Source organism: Bos grunniens, chromosome 11, assembly GCF_055505025.1.
Source record: "Bos grunniens cultivar Pamir isolate PY7600 chromosome 11, Bosgru_T2T1.0, whole genome shotgun sequence".
Taxonomy (NCBI): Eukaryota; Metazoa; Chordata; class Mammalia; order Artiodactyla; family Bovidae; genus Bos; species Bos grunniens.
In genome coordinates, this window is record NC_141175.1 from 51803220 (window position 1) to 51815281 (window position 12062).

The 12062-nt window shown below is 38.9% G+C and overlaps 1 protein-coding gene and 1 non-coding gene across 6 annotated transcripts in view; one reads left to right on the top strand and one right to left on the bottom strand.

Moving 5' to 3' along the window:
* CTNNA2 (catenin alpha 2) overlaps positions 1–12062 on the top strand; it is a 1366346-nt gene that overhangs the window by 157429 nt on the left and 1196855 nt on the right. The window lies entirely within an intron of this gene.
* On the bottom strand, positions 4095–4201 carry LOC147363086 (U6 spliceosomal RNA). Its single transcript, XR_015137551.1, has one exon. It is a non-coding gene; the product is annotated as a U6 spliceosomal RNA (small nuclear RNA).

Consider the following 12062-nt stretch of genomic DNA (forward strand, 5'->3'; position numbering starts at 1 on the left):
TGTTCCATGTCCAGTTCTAATCATTGCTTCTTCACCTGCATACATGTTTCTTGGGAGACAGATAAGGTGGTTTGGTACTCCCATATCTTTAAGAATTTTCCAGTTTGTTGTGATCCTCACAGTCAAAGGCTTTAGCATAGTCAATGAAATAGATGTTTTTCTGTAACTCCTTTGTTTTCTCCTTGATCCAATGAATGTTGGCAATTTGATCTCTGCTCTGCCTCTTCCAAATGCATCTTGTACATCTGGAAGTTCTAGGGTCACATACTGCTGAAGCTGTTCAAGTTATTGAAAGATTTTGAGCATAACCTTGCTAGTATGTGAAATGATTGTATGTGAGTGGTGGTTTGAAGATTCTTTTCATTGCCCTCCTTTGGGATTGCAATGAAAACTTACCTTTTCTAGTCCTATGGCCATTGCTGAGTTTTCCAAATTTGCTGACATATTGAGTACAGCACATTAACTGCATCATCTTTTAGGATTTGAAATAGCTCTAATGGAATTCTATCACCTCCACTAGCTTTTTTCGTAGTGATGCTTCCTAAGGCCCACTTGACTTCATACTCCAGGATGTCTGGCTTTAAGTGAGTGACCTCAGCACCATGTTTATCCAGACCTTTCTTGAATAGTTCTTCTGTATATTTGCCACCTCTTCTTAATCTCTTCTGCTTCTGCTAGATCCCTACCATCTGTCCTTTACTGTGCCCTTCCTTACATGAAATGTTTCCTTGATATCTCCAATTTTCTTGAAGAGTTCTCTGGTTTTACCCATCCTATTGTTTTCCTCTATTTCTTTGCATTGTTCATATAAGAAGGCCTTCTTTATCTCTCCTTGCTATTCGCTGGAACTCTACATTCATATGGGTATATCTTTCCGTTTCTCTATTGCCTTTCATGTCTCTTCTTTCCTCAGCTATTTGTAAAGGCTCTTCAGACAACCACTTTGTCTTCTTGCATTTCTTTTTCTATTTAGGATTGTTTTGGTCACTGCCTCCTATACTGTGTTACCAAATTTCATCCATAGTGCTTCAGGTACTCTGTCTACCAGATCTAATTCTTTGAATCTTATTTGTCACCTCCACTGTATAATCATAAGGGATTTGATTTAGGTCAAAAATGAATGGCTTAGTGGTTTTCCCTACTTCTTCACTTTAAGCTTAAATTCTGCAATAAGAAGCTCATAATTTGAGCCATTTAGGTCTTGTTTTTGTGGACTGTATAGAGCTTCTCCATCTTCAGCTGCAAATAATAAAAGCAGTCTGATTTCAGTATTGCCCATCTGCTGATATCCACGTGGAGAGTTGTCTTGGGTTTTTGGAAATCGGTGATTTTACTATGATAAGCATGTTTTCTTGACAAAATTATGTTAGCATTTGCTCTACTCCATTTTGTACTCCAAGACCAAGATCAGATCAGATGAGATCAGTCACTCAGTCGTGTCCGACTCTTTGTGACCCCATGAATCGCAGCATGCCAGGCCTCCCTGTGCATCACCAACTCCCGGAGTTCACTGAGACTCACGTCCATCGAGTCAGTGATGCCATCCAGCCATCTCATCCTCTGTCGTCCCCTTCTTCTCTTGCCCCCAATCCCTCCCAGCATCAGAGTCTTTTCCGATGAGTCAGCTCTTCGCAGGAGGTGGCCAAAATACTGGAGTTTCAGCTTTAGCATCATTCCTTCCAAAGAAATCCCAGGGCTGATCTCCTTCAGAATGGACTGATTGGATCTCCTTGCTGGTTGGTCTGGGAATACCAGACCACCTGATCTGCCTCTTGAGAAATTTGTATGTAGGTCAGGGACTCTCAAGAGTCTTCTCCAACACCACAGTTCAAAAGCATCAATTCTTTGGCGCTCAGCCTTCTTCACAGTCCAACTCTCACATCCATACATGACCACAGGAAAAACTATAACCTTGACTAGATGAACCTTTGTTGGCAAAGTAATATCTCTGCTTTTGAATATGCTATCTAGGTTGGTCATAACTTTCCTTCGAAGGAGTAAACATCTTTTAATTTCATGGCTGCAGTCACCACCTGCAGTGATTTTGGAGCCCAGAAAAATAAAGTCTGACACTGTTTCCACTGTTTCCCCATCTATTTCCCATGAAGTGATGGGACTGGATGCCGTGATCTTCGTTTTCTGAATGTTGAGCTTTAAGCCAACTTTTTCACTCTCCACTTTCACTTTCATCAAGAGGCTTTTGAGTTCCTCTTCACTTTTTGCCATAAGGGTGGTGTCATCTGCATATCTGAGGTTTTTGATATTTCTCCTGGCAATCTTGATTCCAGCTTGTGTTTCTTCCCGTCCAGCATTTCTCATGATGTACTCTGCATATAAGTTAAATAAACAGGGTAATAATATACAGCCTTGACATACTCCTTTTCCTATTTGAAACCAGTCTGTTGTTCCATGTCCAGTTCTAACTGTTGCTTCCTGACCTGCATACAGATTTCTCAAGAGGCAGATCGGGTGGTCTGGTATTCCCATCTCTTTCAGAATTTTCCACAGTTTATTGTGATCCACACAGTCAAAGGCTTTGGCATAGTCAATAAAGCAGAAATAGATGTTTTTCTGGAACTCTCTTGCTTTTTCCATGATCCAGTGGATGTTGGCATTTCAATCTCTGGTTCCTCTGCTTTTTCTTAAACCAGCTTGCACATCAGGAAGTTCATGGTTGACATATTGCTGAAGCCTGGCTTGGAGAATTTTGAGCATTACTTTACTAGCATGTGAGATGAGTGCAATTGTGTGGTAGTTTGAGCATTCTTTGGCATTGCCTTTCTTTGGGATTGGAATGAAAACTGACATTTTCCAGTCCTGTGGCCACTGCTGAGTTTTCCAAATTTGCTGGCATATTGAGTGCAGCACTTTCACAGCATCATCTTTCAGGATTTGGAAGAGCTCAACTGGAATTCCATCACCTCCACTAGCTTTGTTGGACTCCAAGACCAAACTTGCCTGTTATTCTGGGTACCTCTTGACTTCCTACCTTTGCATTCCAATCCCCTATGGTGAAAAGGTCAACTTTTTTGGTGTTAGTTCTAGAAGTTGTTGTAGCTCTTCATAGAACCGGTCAACTTCAACTTCTTTGGCATGCAGTTTGGGAATAGACTTAGATTGCTGTGATGTTGGATGGTTTACCTTGAAAATGGAACGAGATCATTTGTCATTTATGAGGTTGCACCGAAGTAATGCATTTTGGACTCTCTTGTTGACTATGAGGGATACCCCATTTCCTCCTAGGAATTCTTGCCCACCGTAGTAGATTTAGTGGTCATCTTAATGAAATTCACCCATTCTGTCCATGTTACTCAGATTCCTAAGATGTTGGTGTTCACTCTTACCATCTCCTGCTTGACTGCATACAATTTACCTTGATTCATGAGCCTAACATTCTAGGTTCCTATGCAATATTTTTCTTTATAGCATCAGACTTTACTTTTATCACCAGACACACCCACAATTGAGTGTCATTTCCACTTTTGTCAGCCCCTTCATTCTTTCTGGAACTATTAGTAATTGCCCTCCACTCTTCCCTAATAGCATACCTTCCAACACCTTCAGACACCTTCTGACCTGGGGGCTTATCTTCCAGTGTTATACCTTTTTGTGTTTGCATTCTGTTGATGGGGTTCTTGTGGCAAAAATACTGGAGTGGGTTGCCATTCCCTTCTCCAGTGGACCACATTTTATCAGAACTCTTCACTATGACCAGTCCATTTTGGGTAGCCCTATGTGGTATGGTTCATAGCTTCACTGAGTTATGTAAGCCCCTTCACCATAACAAGGCTGTGACCCATGAAGGGGTTTGAGGTGATGGATTTATATTTATTTAGAAAAGGTATATGTGACCATTATGTAATTTGAAAATATATAATGAGATATATATGCATATAGTGATAAAAAATGTATATATTTAGTGGAAATATACATAATTATGTATAACTAGGAATTACCATACGTATCAGCAGCCAGCATAACTATTGCTAAAATTATGATGTATATCTTTTTAGATTTTTTCTATATTTAAATACATTCTCTACCTAGATATATCTAGATATATGTCTATATATAACAAAATGAGTACCCATTATGAAAATAGGAGACACTGCATGAATTTGGTTGTCATTCTTGTCCAAAGTCCATGATAATCTTTTCTACATCTGTCCTAATTTTAATATATAAGCTGGGGGCGGGGCATGGTGTCTGTTGAATTAAGCAACTGGGAGATCATTTGTACCTTTGTATGGCTAATTTCATTGGAATGGTGAGGGTAGGAGCCAGGTTGTGTGGGCTGGGGAATGGGTGGGCAGTGAGGAAACGGAACAAACATTACAGACAGCTCTCTCAAGAAACCAGGTTGTGAAGGGAAAGGGAAGTAGAAGATGTCAAGAAAGGAGTAGGATGGAGAGGGATTTTTTTTTTTCTTTTATATTTTCAATTTTTACTTGGACAAGACTTCTCACTGACTGGACTTCTCTGGTGGCTCAGACAGTAAAGCATCTGCCCACAATGCAGGAGACCCCAGGTTCAATCCTTGGGTTGGGAAGATCCTCTGGAGAAGGAAATGGTAACCCATTTTAGTACTCTTGCCTGGAAATCCCATGGTTGGAGGAGTGTGGTAGGCTACAGTCCATGGGGCCACAAAGAGTTGGATATGACTGACTAGAAGGAGCCAACTAAGAGGGATGAGAAACACATGTATACCTGTGGCGGATTCATTTTGATATTTGGCAAAACTAATACAATTATGTAAATTTAAAAATAAAATAAAATTAAAAAAAAAAAAGATAAAAAAGTAGAGATTGTGACTGATAGAGTTGAGGCCTTAGGAGTCAGGGAAGGAAGGAGTAGGAAAGAGAGACCAAACCCTATCTTCCAAGAAGGAAACTGGGAGGAAGGTGAGGGTGGGAAAATATTTTCATAAGTTTGCCAGTGGGTCACCTGGCATGATTCTTGTCACCAGAATGAAGATGGTTGTTGTTACCCATGTGTGATGAGATATTTGAGGAAGTCTTTCCGAACTTGCATGAGACAGGAAACCGCAATATTGGATGAGATGATCTGTACGCTTACATCCTGAGAAGGACCCCAAGAGATGTATGTTAGGAAAGTCTAGTCTTCTCTGAACAAATGGAAGCTTGGGAATGATCCCCAAATGGTTTAGTTACCTCAAATAACCTATTAAGTATTTATTATCCACATGTTTCTGTGTGTACTTTGTTAGCTTGTCTGGCCCCTGTGAAGTATAGTATTTAACCTAGGGAAGTTGCATTATATGGTGCGGGAAACAAATTTAAAATAAATCTTGATTGAGTTTCGTTAACTTTGGAAAAAATAATATACTTGTGCTTTAGTTCTCTTCTCTTGTAAAACTGGGATATCATCATGTTGATCTTAAGGCAAGTAGAAGATAGCACAGCCAATAATATATGTGTTACCACACGTTAGTGTCCTGTATGTTACTTTCTCATACATATCTTGTCCCTCTCAGGGTTCAGGGTCTCACTTTCACTGCTACATAGCAGGACTTCCTGACAGAAACATGAAACTGTTAATAATGATAATAAACTTTGGCCAGTGACCAGGAATGTTCGGTGAAGTCTTGCTGCTGCTGCTGCTGCTAAGTCGCTTCAGTCGTGTCCGACTCTGTGCGACCCCATAGATGGAAGCCCACCAGGCTCCCCCGTCCCTGGGATTCTCCAGGCAAGAATACTGGAGTGGGTTGCCATTTCCTTCTCCAATGCGTGGAAGTGAAAGTGAAAGGGAAGTCGCTCAGTTGTGTCCGACTCTTATCGACCCCATGGACTGCAGCGTACCAGACTTCGCTGTCCATGGGATTTTCCAGGCAAGAGTACTGGAGTGGGGTGCCATTGCCTTCTCCCGGTGAAGTCTTAGTTGCTGTGAAATGTAAATATGATAAACTAAATGGAAAGGAGTACTACCATGAAGTGTGCAAACTTAACAGAGCCCATCTGCATGTCCTAAATGCCACTGCACCTTTTAGTTTTGTCTTTACAAAAGCATAGCCCCTGAGGTACTTTTTGTTTCATAAGACAAAATTAAATGCCTCAGATGACCAGGAGGAAATCTGGATTAGTTTCTCTTTTCACATATGACTTTTTCTAACAACAAGCTTGATAAGGTGATTTATCAGCAGGAGGATATGCTGAGTACCACTGATACCAAAATATCAATCCTCAGAACAAAAGACTTGTAAGCAAATATAATTGCTATAATGTGTTATGACCTCTCACACCTAGTAATTCAGTTGAACGAGGCAGGGATAACGCAATGCAGGTGAATTATCTTCCATTTACTAAACTGCCACCAGACGAACAGCAGTGCCTGGTGGTTACGCCAGGTGAATAAGACACTTTAAAATGGGAAACTGAAAGAAGCAGCGGTGTTAGGCTTAAATCATTTCTGAATCCCTGCAACTTAATTCCTTGTTAACAGCGCATCAGTGGATTTAACTTTGCCTTTTAAAATAAAATATTAACACGTTTGAGCTTGCTTTAAAAATCAAATGCTTGAGTATTAGTTAAGTATTCTTCCTGGTATGAGCTTCCTGGTGGCTCATACATTGCCTGCAATGTGGGAAACCCAGGTTTGATCCCTGGTTCAGGAAGATCCTTTGGAGAAGGGAATAATGGCTACTCACTCCAGTATTCTTGCCTGGAGAATTCCATGGACAGAGGAGCCTGACAGGCTACACAGTCCATGGGGTTGCAGAGAGTCGTATACGACTGAGCAACTAACACACACACACAAGTATTCTTACAATCACTGAACAATTTAAAATGGCTCTTATCTAAATATCTGCATTAATTTCTTTACATCATATCTTAATATTCTGATTACTTTATCTTTTTCACTCTATGTCCCAAGGTTACTTGAATGTTTTTTCATACTCTTGCTCACTTTTTGGAGAGCATTTTTCTGGCAACAGTTCAAAAGGGTGTTGAATTTTTCCTGTTTTTCAGTTGCACAAACTGTCCTATATTGCTTGACCAATGCATCTAAAATTTGAAGGTGCTCTTGGTTACCTATTGCCCGATATAAGTCCCCTGGTGAAATGGAAGGACACTGGCCCTACAGGTGTCCATTCTCGTCCAAGCTCATGCTCTGAACACTCCTTGCTCCATGAATTGTTCTTGCTTTTAAAATATGATGAATTAGAGCCAGTTTCATCTTAACAATCAGCATGAAGTATGATACACATTGGGTGGTTAGTACATTTACCCTGATTAAGTGAATGGTTGGATAAATGGATAAAGGAAGGGAGAATTGGAGCATATGCGATTTGCCTTTTCTGCTAGAATATGGAAGGCATTCTGAGCAAGGAAAATCACTTTGGGTTCTGTTTTTCAGATAAGTGGTATCTGAACTGTTGTGTTCAGAGTAGAAAATCTCCCTTTTTGCAAAAAAGCACTAGTATTGTATTTTAACTAGAATCATTTTGTGTGTGAGTGTGTGTATTTGATTATGAGATTTGAACTTGGCATTTTTACTAAATGTTCAGTACCATCCTAATCATTATTAAGGGAGCAAATTCCCTGTCCCTGAGTGTATTTGAGAGGACAAATTTATATAAAGCAAGGAGAGAACAACACACGACACTTTGTATTCAGATTAAATATTATGCACTAGCTATTCTGATTAGATGGAATACTGATGGAATTCAGAGAAAGGAAAAGACACTGGGCCTTGGGGAAAAAAGGCAATTTGGGTCAATGAGGAGAAGAAATATTTCCTAAGGGCTGTTGTGGGCCAACTTGCGGAGCTTGTACAATCCTTCACAAAAAACTTGCCACATGGATCTCAGCAATCAAATACCAAGGCCTCACTGCTTTGCTGAAGGAAGCCCTGAGGTTAGTTTTTCCTGAACAAAAATGATACCTAGATTTAAAACATAATAAATAAAAACTAGTGATCCAGTTATATGGCAGAAACCAACATAACATTTTAAAGCAATCATCCTCCAATTAAAAATGAATATATTGAGTAAAAATATGTACATAAAAACCATAGGTATATATTTAAATTAAACATAAATATAACATAGTTTTTTTTTTTTTTTTTAATGTGTGTGTGTGTCTGTTGCTCAGTCATACCCAACTGTTTGTGACCCCATGGACTGTAGCCTGCTAGTCTTCTCCGTCCATGGGGATTCTCCAGACAAGAATACTGGAGTAAGTAGCCATTCCATTCTCCAGGGGTTCTTCCCAATCCAGGGAATTAACCCAGGTCTCCTGCATTGCAGGTGGATTCTCTACCATCTGAGCCACCAGGCAAGCCCAAATATAACATAAATGGCTTATAAATAAAATATAAATTTATGTTCCCTAAGCCATACCAAGATATCACTTATTTTAGGTCTCTAAGAAGTACTGGCCTATATCTAAAAATATGTACAAAAGATATTTCAAAAATGATTACTCTCTAGGAAATGCACTCCACTATTGAAAAGATAAAAAGTTGATACTTGGAAAAAAATTAGATAAGTATTTGGGCCATATTTTATATATTTGTATTTAATCATACATTTATGAAGGGTCTAATATGCTATTATACAGATTTGTGCCTTAATGAGTTTATAATCTAGTTATAAGTCTAAGTTTATAACCTTATTTAAAACTAATGTCAATTTCTTAGCAATGAGCCTGTTACAAAAAAAAAAAAAAGTATGATCATTTGCTGCTGACTGTAAATCCAGTAGCAATTTAGGGTTTATTACAATGAAGATGTCGGTGTCTGGATTTTGGAGGGTGAGAAGGAGCACAGTATGGTGGGAACTTTGGGAAATGGCATAAACCCTGTGTTATAATGTATTCCAGACCTGTTTTCAGCAGTAGGCTCTCGTTAAAGAAATAAGATCCAGTAGCCCATGGTCAAAAAGTAGAGTGACAGCTGTGTTACAAAGACTTGGGAATTGTTGGAGAAGAGAGTTAAGCAGTTACTTTGTTCTACAAAAGGAATGTTTCAGAAAATTAGTTTGGACTGCATTATACATCAAAATGAAAGATAAAGGGAGCAGTTTATGGTTATTTTGCTGTAATCTGAATATGAAATGTTGAGATTCTTATGAAGATTTACGTTATATAATCATTGCGTATGGATTTCTAATTTACAGGAGGTTAGAAGGACAGAGAATAAGTTAATTGCCAATTGAATAATGTGTTCCTATTAAATAATTTAATGTTACTTTTGGACTATAAAGATAATTTCTCAAAATATGTTATCTGAAATAGTAACAGTTATTATTTTCAGTTTTTGGAATCTACTGCCTAAATCAGAATTGAAATGCTGCTGAAGAATAATAGGTAGAATAATAGTAGAGCAGTGTTAGTTAACCTTTGGTCAGATATATTTTGTTTAGAAAAACCGAGTCCTTGTTAGGACTTAGGAAACCTAACAGCATTTACAATGAGCACTGCCTACCTGGATATCACATATGTTCACATCCAAATGGAAAGCAAGTCATACTTTAGGAGTAGATTGAGTCTGTTTATGCTCCCAAAAGAATTTAAATGATGAGACTATGAATGTAGTGAAAAGCACAGAAATGAATTTGACAGATACTAGTTTTCATTTTGAATTTCAAATTACTGGCTTTCTGTTAGCATATATCAGGAGTAGTGAATTTCTATTAAGTTGGCACATAGTTTTAAATTTTATGAGTATGCTATTGTAAGTGTAAAAACTCATTTCAGTGAGATATGGACATGGATATTTCTTTTTTAATCAGCAAGCTCTAGGCAATATATTATTAGTCTACACTTGTCATCGTGACAGCCTTTAGGCTGTGGAGCTTTATTCTTATATTCCCTTTTGGTGATGTTTTGTTTATTTGGGCAGAATTAAAAAAGAGGCTCTGAAGAGAATTTAATAGTTTAATACTTATTTAATATTTGCTTAAAATATTAAGGTATACTTTACAGGCATTTATGCTTAGACAGGTATTATTATTACAACCTTTTGAAATTATTAGAATGATGCTTTTGTTCAACAGTATTTCTTTCAGTGTTTTGTTAAAGTTATGAGAGATCTTGCACATGTAGTATTTGAGGGCTGTGTTAAACTTTAACAGTATCAGAAATAACTACCCCACTCTCTTCTACTGCAAACAGCAAACAGCAGTTGAAAATTACATGTCACCTCAGTTTTGGATTAAAAATGTTGATGGATCTTCTAATTGCAGCAGTAGCTTGCATCTTGGGTCACCTGTCAGTTCACTGAGCAAGGACTCTGAATGCTTATTATGTCGAGGACAGTGATGGGCAACACACTGCCTCCTTATAGTCACAGGAAAAGAAATGAGCAAAATTGAGCAAAATTAATGGTGGAATATCAGTAGCAGGGCTTTCCCAGCTTATTTCCTACCATAAATATGGCTGCCATTTATTAATGTTGCCGCTGCCACCAGGAGTATTAGCAGAGGTAGCTACCATATCCTAAGAATCTAGGCTATGCTTCCCACTCTGCCAAATGTTCTACACACATAACTCATATAATCCTCATAGCAGTCCTGTATGGATGTTGATGGAGATTTCAGGTAAAAAGGTTCAAGTTAGGAGCCAGGTTATTTTCATAGCCAGGGTACCACCAGGAAGAGTGCTGAATACCTGTTACTATCTGTTTAGATCTGGTGCTGATGCAGGTAGGAATCAGCGTGCCTTTTATTCTCTGAGGTTTTTTGAATCAGATGAGATGCCTCCTTCTCTGCTTTTGGTTCTCAACTTCTACTCATGTCTGAAATGCATATGCACATTCTCAGCTCTAGAAAAATTCCCTCTTACAATAGAGGGGTGGAATGTTAGAGGTAACTTCCTTTACTAATACAACAAAAAATGAGAATTACTATCATATTTCAGATGGCATTTTTTTAAAACTTTTTTTCATAGCCCTCAAATAACATCAAAATATTTAGTAACTGATTCTTTGGAAACATTATTCTCTAGTAAGCAATTATTCCTGGACCCTCATTTCTGATTTTGGTGAACTGAAGGGCATGGCTCTCTCCCACTGTTACTTTACATTCTTCACAGGGATCACTACCATTTCCTTCTCCAATGCATGAAAAGTGAAAGTGAAGTCACTCAGTCGTGTCCAACCCTCAGCGACCCCATGGACTGCAGCCTACCAGGCTCCTCCATCCATGGGATTTTCCAGGCAAGAGTACTGGAGTGGGGTGCCATTGCCTTCCCCGGTGGCAGGGATACTAATTAGAAAAGGCATCTTCTGGGGAAACTCTGAGAACTTTTGGGGATGTTGGAGGTTGGTGTACATGTGGTTTAAAAAAACTGAAATGATTTCGGTATGCCATTTCATTTTCCCATTGAGAATCACTTCAAGGCATTGGAAAAGCATAAATACCATCCAGAAAGTATTGATATAATGATCGCAGTGATACTTGTAGTAACAGCAGTGTTATTATTACTGGTCCTAGGATCTCCACAGAGATACCCCACATCTTCCTGATCACCGCTTCCCTCCTGGCACGCATGGCCATGGACTGTGATCACAATAGTGGTTTTCCAAGTGCCAATTCCTGGACCAGTAAAATCATCTGGGCACTGGTTCCAAGTGCAAGAAAAAAAAAAAAAAAAAAAAAAGCAGTTTCTCAGACCCACCATAGACCTAATGAATCAGAAACTTTCTGTATTGCTTTGTGTATGAACATGCCCTCCAGGTGATATGATACACACACAAATACCTGTCATAGTTTCCTATTGCTGTTGTAAAAATTGACCACACATTTAGCAGCTAAAAACAGCACAGATTTCTTGTACTCTCTGAAGATCAGAAGCCCAGGTAGATGTGTCTGGGTCCTCTCTTTAGCATTTCACAAGGCTGAAATAATGATGTTGATAGCGCTGAATTCCTTACTGAAGGCACTAGAGAAGAATTCACTTCCAGCCTCATTCAGGGTTTTGACTGTTCAGTACCTGGTGGTTGTAAACTGAGGTCCCTCTTTCATTGTTGGAAGTCAACCAGGGTACACTCTTAGCTTCCAGAATCTACCCACATTTCCTTTCATGGTTTTCATCTCTCTACAA